Here is an 8,341-nt window from a genome sequence, read left to right on the forward strand (position 1 = left end):
ACGTTCTGAAGTGGCCCATGAATATTTGAAGTGGATTACGAAGCAACATGAGGAGAGGAAGGGAGGCGTTCAGTGGATGGTGGGAGGGTTGGAAAACATGAGCGGGCCTCGATATGACTTTTAATTACATGTTACGTGTGACAAGACACAAAGGGGTGGTACGGATACGGGGTGGGAGAACTGACATACAATGCCTCGTATCTACAGTGATGCCGGCCACCTTCTTCAAATCATCCTAAATAATCCTCACATGTTTAATAAAATGTCAACTATAAAACACATCTTAAAAGAAAGACGGCAACACAGAAGAATAAGACAATCCCTCTTCACAATATCATTTAATGGACACAAGTGTTTCCTAAAAGACAATCTATAACACAGATAACACAGAAGCGTACACCTCCTATAATGCAACGCTGTGCTGTTTCTTTGCACTGAGCAGTCTCAGGTAGTATTCTCTTATCTCAGTTCATGTCATCAAACCTCTAGGGGATTCTTACTTGTGAGGCCTATAGAAAATGTTCATGGGTTATTCCAACACTCTATGAGATGACTATACATTAAGGGTGTCCCCCTGATGCACTACTGGCAAATGATAGAAAGAGTGCAGATAGAAGCAGGTTAATATACTGTGAATAATCCCTTTCTGTATCAGCCACTCAGCTGTCTTTCACCAGCACAAGAGTTTATCAGCTTCTAAAAGTTACATGGAATATCTTTAAAGTGACAATTTCCAAAATATATCTTTTCTATTTAAACTTAAACTTATGGGGCTATTGCTACTAAAAATACATTATTACCACTATTAATAATATGCATACTCGCGTAGCATATTATCTTAGAATCAGTTTAAACAGTTGTTACAGGCTTTCCATAGTCTACCAGCATATTAGTGGATCAGTTTTATAATACATATGTATCAGTGGTGGACAAAATTGACCTATACGCTAATTCACAGCAGCAGATATCCCATTATCAACCCCAGATACTGGTCTAATCCACATCATCTCCGTAACTCCCTGTGATCTCATTGACCAAAACACATACACAAATAAACCAAACACCCCAGCTCCTCTTTCGACCTCCTTTACCTTGGAAGAAACTCTTGACGCGGAGGTAGGAAACTGCAAGGCGCAGCACGGACAGCTTGTCCAGCTTGGAGATGACATCCGGGGGGAATGGCAGCAGGCTGGCCAGCCGGTCCAGCTCAGCATTCAGCCTGTCTCTGTGCCGCTTGGACGGGTTAGTTTTCTCATTGGCAGAAGACGGCTTCCTGATGATGAGACGTACAGAGGGCAGAGACATGGGCATCAGGAGTAGTGTGTGTGGATAGATTTGTGAGAATCAGAAATCGTGCATTCAGCTGTAAAATGCGAATCATTTTAGCTAAACAGCCACAGCTAAATCATGTGTTGTTTTTTTTCCCTCACTACACACATACTCGACTACACCGAGAACCACTTGAACAGGCGGTAGGTGACAGCAGCACACGGAAAAGAATAAACTTGTTTAAAGTCACTTGTTGGAGCCATGCTACTGTTCGTGGCAAAGTCAGTTTAAAACTCATCCCCACTGCAGTACATGACAAGCCTACAGGACCCCTAATGGTCTTGGTAAATTCTAAACTCAGACTAAGATCCTGTATTTATGCTTACCACAAAAACTTCCAAACACTCATTTCAACACATTTTCTGGGGAGAAAGAGGAGCAACGCCTGATTCATAAGACTGTTTATTGTATGATTTTCTGTCAGTGTGAAAAGATGGCACCAGACTTTTCACGGAAGAATTGGTTTGAATGTATTTTTCAGAAATAGTTTGCAATAAATACCTGTCAGTTCTGCTTAATATTTGTTCCTCATTATAATGATATAAACAAACAGGATCATGCTTTGCCTAACGTTTTGGTTAAGTATGGCAAGCGCCGCACCTTCCCTTCCCATGAAGAGACATCTGACCGAATAAATCACACTCTGCGCAAGTCCCTCTCGCTTTGAGTTAAGAGTTTATCGAGTTTCTCTCTCTGCAACAGACCTTTCCATGCTGACAGAAATCCTGTAGGTGTACATTAAAGTAATATATCTGTATTTACTAAAATCCTCTGTGGCTGTTCTATTCATCTTTGCAACTTCTGATTTTAAAGGTATTAGACATACTGGATTATCTTTCTCAGTGCCACAGAGAATGTAAAATGCTCCTCCGGCACAGAGTTGTTTGTGTATTTTAGGTGTACCACAGCTTTACCGGCTGAACTTAACATGATCCGCATATGTAATGGTCAGCTCCAATTACCACAGCTGAGAGATTCTGTTCATCTCCACAGAGACAAAATACTTTTACATGAATCCTTCAACTTTGTTTTAAATTCTGATCTGAATGTTCAGCTCAGCTAAAGTTTACTTCACTTCAGCAATTTTTATGAGGAATTAAAGGTAGGCCCTACCAAAACAATATAATTATTTTAATTTTAAACAGTGGATCAGTGGATAACTGAGGCGCTGAATTATAATTCAATTAACGTAAATAAAGTAAAATACGTAGTGGCATAACAGGCAGACTCGACTTAGAGGAAGTATATTTCTGTCTAGTGCACATACAGTGTTGATTTGATGTGGCAAATATTTCCTTTCAGATCAGCAGCAAAGGCAGGGCATAACATAAAAACTTTATAAATGCCACAGGCCTTGTTAAATTACCACTTCCTTCTTCAAAATCTTACATAACCTACATCCACTATTCATGACATCAGCTGACGCGATTATCCAAAAACAGTTCTCCTCCATACCAAAAACTATGGACACCTAAAACCCCATCACCCAAACACACTTTGACTCCTATGCCTGCCAGCAGTGCAAGAATTGCAAAGTTTTAAAAAAAGTAACTCTATGCTTAAGTCACTCCACTACCAATTATAAGTGATCAAGAGGGAGGAAAATACACATAGGACTATAGTTTGCCCATCATTTACCTCAATTTATAGCTATTTGGACAAAGAAATATTATGCTATAGTGATTGGTAAGAGGCTTCTAATTAGCCTAAATAATCACTTAATAATAGCCAATTATTAGCGCTATTACTATAGGCTATTATCAAATGATTATGATTATAACACAATATTAGAACTGGAAGTCCAACTGGGGCTAACACCGTTATTTTCACACCTTCATGTTGCTGCCTCTCAGTAACGTCCTGTAATTCATTCCAATTTAGCTACTCTTTAATGTGCCAAATCATAAGGTTGATAGTGAAGCAAAAAAAAAAGAAGCACATACTAAATGTGCAACCATTTACACTGATTTAACACATGTAACATATTCAGCAGCGCTCCTTAACTGTTTTTGGACGGGCTTCCTCCTCTTTCTGCCCGCATACATGCAGTCTCCCGGAGGGATCATGATCTTGCGCCCCGTGGAGGTAACAGGTGCGCTGCGGGTGAGACACAGAGGACGTTAACTAACAACACTAGAGAGAAACGCAACGCATGTAAGACAGTGAGCATTAAAACCAGACAGACAGAAAATTAAAATTAAAGTAAAAGTAATCCCAATTAAGCTGTAGTTCAAATTTAGACAACAGAGTCTGTGAATTAGCTAAGTAGGCTATTAAGACGTAGGCCTATGGCATATGAAAGCTCACTAACAACGCCAATAGTTAAGCTACACAATAAAATAACACACTTATCGTTTTTATCTAAACAATTTATCTCATCAAAATGATGACATACAGAAGACATGTTCGACCTACGAATAGCCTATAGGCTAAACTATGAAATAATAATATTATTAAAATCACAAACGTCAAAAAATAAAATCACAAACCCAAAATCTCGGTGGATATCAGTTAATTCCAGTATAGTGTTGGTTGTTCACATTCACTTTAAGAGCAGAAAAAAAGAGATGCGTCTCCCTGGGTGCACCGACTCGGTAATGCCAAATGGTAAATCCAAGGGAAATAAAATAAATTGGAAAGGTCCTGGGCGAGCTCCGAGCTGATGTTTTCATCAGCTTTAGACTGCTCGGGGCAGATGTTGGCTGATGCTTTATACCCAATTGAGTCGCCTTCACTTCCTCGCGTTTCAGGTGGCGGATTCCTCTGAATGACATCTCGAGCTCTTCGCACGCAACTCTCTGCCTCACAAACAGACCTCGAGCGCACACACACACACACACACACACACACACACACACCGGCTTAGCCTATGCGGCTTTCAAGTACTGTCTGCTTATGGGAATTACGACATTTCCATTTTTATTTGGCTTCCATATTTGTGGTTTTGCTTTTATAAATAGCCTAATAGGCTACAAACCACACGACTCGTTTCTTACTGTGGCTGTTTTATTTTTTGCATACTTTGATAAGCACTAAGCAACATTAAGAAAATGCCTGTCTACAGGCATTTTCTCTTTATTCTGTGGCTACAGCTTTTGTTTGGCTTCCGAAAAACATAAAATAAAAACGCCACTGAAAATACCTTATTTTAATAGAGTGCTGTTTCTTTTAAGGAAGGACCTATTTTAGACCTATGCATTTTCGACTTAAATCGTTTTAATGTGTAACAAATTTTTATATTTACGAGGAGTGCTTGAAAGTAGCAATAGCCCCAAACCGACCCGAGCCTGCTGCCGCGCGCAGCACAACGCATTTTCTGAGCGGCGCGAGGGGAGGGATCACACGCGAAGGGCAGCAGTGGCGCAAATCTCCAGATTCACACTGAAGCTATCCGCGGTCGACGGCACACACGGACCAGAGGGTTTTACCACAGCGGCCCGTTAAAGACAAACACACATTTTACAACGAAACGTGCTGTACTTGAATATAATACTGCGTTGGAAGGGACTGGGTTTCTTATAACGAATAATGAATTCAGCGGATGTAGCTTTCGCTTTCTGGGACAAGATTTGGCAGCTGCGTCAAGCTCGGAACAGATGCCAGCCTTAATCCGGAAATAAGATGTTTATTCCTTCAAAACAAAAGCATTAACGTGTCTCGGATCCTTTAGCCTACCCAATGTTCATCTGTAGGGTCTCTGGAATAAATTGTGACCCACTGTGAGTGTGAAAAGACTAATCAAGGTCTTAGTGATTCTATTTCTTGCAGACCAATTTTAGTGTAAGTTTGAATGCCGATTGATTATCGCATTCCTTTGAGTAGTCTGGACTATCTGTAACAACACTGCGAAATCCTCGTGGATATCGTCGTATTTTGAATTGTATAACCGGAAGTGATATTACAATCGGATTAACATTACAGAGTTCGATTGCATTTCTGTAAAAATAATGGATACTGAATTTAATTATTCATTGATTACTTAAGCGATAAGACATCAGGAGACACCGTTTACTGTCTGTAGAAAATGGAGGCGTCTTGTTGCCTACTCTTGATTTGTTGCGGAGTTGCATGGATTGTGAATTTACATAGTAAGAAGAAACCAGAGTAGCCAAAATATTTTATTCTTTTATCGGTTGAAACTGATTTTAGTCATCAATAATATCTGGTTGTCAAGTGAAATCAGGTAGGCCTAGTTGGTTATTTACAGCGCGTACTGTAGGCCTATGTAAATGGTCGATGATAACAAAAGCTTCAAATGGGACGTATTCAGTCTCGAGGCTGTGTTTGTAGGCTATTTTTACGTTTATATTTAAGGGTTATATTTGTATTCAGTGTTGCCGTTTATAAAAAGGTTGCCTCAGACTGACTGCGGCAAGTAGTAGACTTTTTATACAGTCTAAGGCAGTAGACTATGTTTTCGTGTCGGAGAGCCATAGACAAAACCATTTGCTGCAAAATACAAGCCTAAGTGGTTGAATGATCTTTGGATAAATGCAGGATAGGCCTACCATCTGCAGCTATAAATGCCTGCAAAAGTAAATGGAAAAGGAAAAAAGGATGCAAACTGTTAAATACTGCTCTGGTATCAGAGAACAGCTTGTGTCACGCCATGGCAATGTCCTTTAAAAATGCTCATGTGATTTCATACTAAATATGTAAGATGTTGTAAATAAAGAATGAAAGGCATTTCTAATCTGGTGTATTTAAATACGTCTTATAGATTGAAATACATGGCTGATCTATTCCCATCAAAATAACCTTCAAAATTGCTTTTCTGTGCTCTTTTCGTTTGTAAAGAAATTCATTCTATCCTATGTTAACTTTTGTTTTCATGGGTGCTTGTAAAACGTAATAACCTAATAAAGTTTGCCATTGTAATATAGTGTGTTTTGTCATTGACAACAGGAATATATGCACAGTAAGTACTTTGTAAGGCAGTATATATACTGTACCGCACCCTAGTGTACATATGCATGCACTACAAACAGTCCAGAATGCCCCTTGAGCACAGGTTGCTTATTGTGTATTTACATGTACTAAATCATGCAAGGGTATGGCTGAGATACACTTTTCTTCTTTAAATAAACATGACATAGTAGGGGAGAATTCCCCTTGGTGATGTTGTGCCACATGTGATTACACATACAACTATATAAATAAGAAAATACCCTTAATGGTACGTGTATGCCTCAGTTGCTTGATTTCCCAATAAAATGAATATATGCAACATTAAATTACAAAAACAAAGGCAAACACATTGTGGCTGCCATATCATCTCTTTAGCACAGCACAAACAGAAAACAGAATGTAAACAATAGAGAAACATTTACTTAGAATATTAATTCATCTAATAATAATATTAAACGTCGACTGGAGAGCCTAGAGTCATATGGCCACGATGTTGTGTTGTGATTTTGCTCCACCTTCAACCAATAAGATGATTTCCAAATATCATGCTGTTGTAAGTGTCTGTCAGGGGTGATGTTTATATTTGTTGTGACAGGTGCAGCTGAAGCAGTCCTAAGCCATTAAAGCTACAGGGAGCTTTGGTATCAGTGCAAATCCACTGGCAACACTATTCAAGCCACCTTCCAGATTGGCCCAGGCTTAAAGCTCTGCTAATGCTGCCAGGGCCGACCTTTGCACGCAACCCTGTGTGTGTGCGTGAATGCCTGTCAGTGTCCGCTGTGTATGTGCAGTGGCTTAATACACATTTCAGAATAATGACTACAGAGCCATATAGGACTTAGGACTTGAAAACCATCTGCCAGGTGCAGGAGTGTGGCTTTCATTGATTAAGACGTCTGTGTTAGCATCGGCGTGGGATTTCAGGAGACGTGTAGAGTTGTGACATGACATCTCTGAATCTAATGGACATTCATAATTGACAGGATGGTCAATATTGGAAAGACGACTTAAAATGTAATTAACACACAGTATAGCTAACAGTCTTGACCTTGTGCACAAAGAGGTGAATGCAGGTCACTAACCTTGTGACTGTGTGAGAAAATATGGTAAGATTTAAGTTGTTGGTGTAAATCTTGTCTATTTTTAACAATGGGCGTGGTAAACAGAGGTGATGACCTCCCCCACAGATGAAAGCATTCAGAAAGCAAGAGGAGAGTTCACAGTCTGGCAAGTGCTGCCTCAAAGCAGGAATGATGTTGTCTGGATTGTACAGCCAAGAGTATAATCCATGACAGCAGAGAGCTGTTAATGGACAAGACCAGCTCCAGAAGTCCTGTTAGGTCAGACACATGTTCTGACCCTTAGGACTTGCAGGGAATACACATATTCTAACATACAAAAACAATGGCAGTTTCAACTGTTCTGAATCAATAGTCAATTTTTTCTACACGTAACAAAACATTTTTGCAGTTTATTTTCAGTAGTTTTGTGCTCCAAATATGTATGATCTGCTGGTTACACACAACAAGGCGATATCACCCAGTGGAGCCAAATGCAAAAAAATAAACCTCAAACTCGTGCTTTGCAGTCACGTTTCCACCAGTCCCTGTATAAAAAACTGTGTCAATCGGTTTTGGAGGGAAAATTGTGTTTTGGGACTCTGTGGGGATAATCTTTTGTTGACATTTGGATTTGGGCTTTTCAAAAGTCATTTTGTGGTCACAAGGGTCAGATGGAGGTTGTCTTCCTCCTAGACTCCTCTCAATATCCATCCCATGTCTGTGGCTCTGTTTCTATCAGTTTTAGTGAGCGTGAAGTACACAGGAAAAGAGAGGGGGACAGAGAAACAGTTATAGCGCCACAGTGTTGTGTAACACCCAGGATGCTGGGAAACCCTAGGAGCAAAATGAGTCACTTTTGCACAAATGAATGTTGACAGTGGAATGCTAACGTAAAATCAGGCTGCAACTGTTTGTTTTGACCTAGTTTACAGAAACAATACGCAAGGCTATGATAGTTGTGCACACTGGCTATTGGATGTACTTTAGCTTTAATTAACAACTGTTTAAAATGTGTACAAGTGCTGACAGGTCTTCACTGAGGA

The 8,341-nt window shown here is 39.8% G+C and overlaps 1 long non-coding RNA gene across 1 annotated transcript; it reads right to left on the reverse strand.

Annotated features, from left to right (window-relative positions):
- Positions 1 to 319: 319 nt before the first annotated feature.
- Positions 320 to 4,906, reverse strand: LOC119892977. Its single transcript, XR_005442733.1, has 3 exons — positions 3,819 to 4,906; positions 3,334 to 3,426; positions 320 to 1,273 (listed from the first exon to the last, which is right to left on the reverse strand). It is a non-coding gene; the product is annotated as an uncharacterized LOC119892977 (long non-coding RNA).
- Between the last annotated feature and the right edge of the window lie 3,435 nt (positions 4,907 to 8,341).

Source organism: Micropterus salmoides, unplaced genomic scaffold (assembly GCF_014851395.1).
Source record: "Micropterus salmoides isolate LMB-PRFRI ecotype aquatic unplaced genomic scaffold, ASM1485139v1 Ms_hic_scaffold_760, whole genome shotgun sequence".
Classification (NCBI taxonomy): Eukaryota; Metazoa; Chordata; class Actinopteri; order Centrarchiformes; family Centrarchidae; genus Micropterus; species Micropterus salmoides.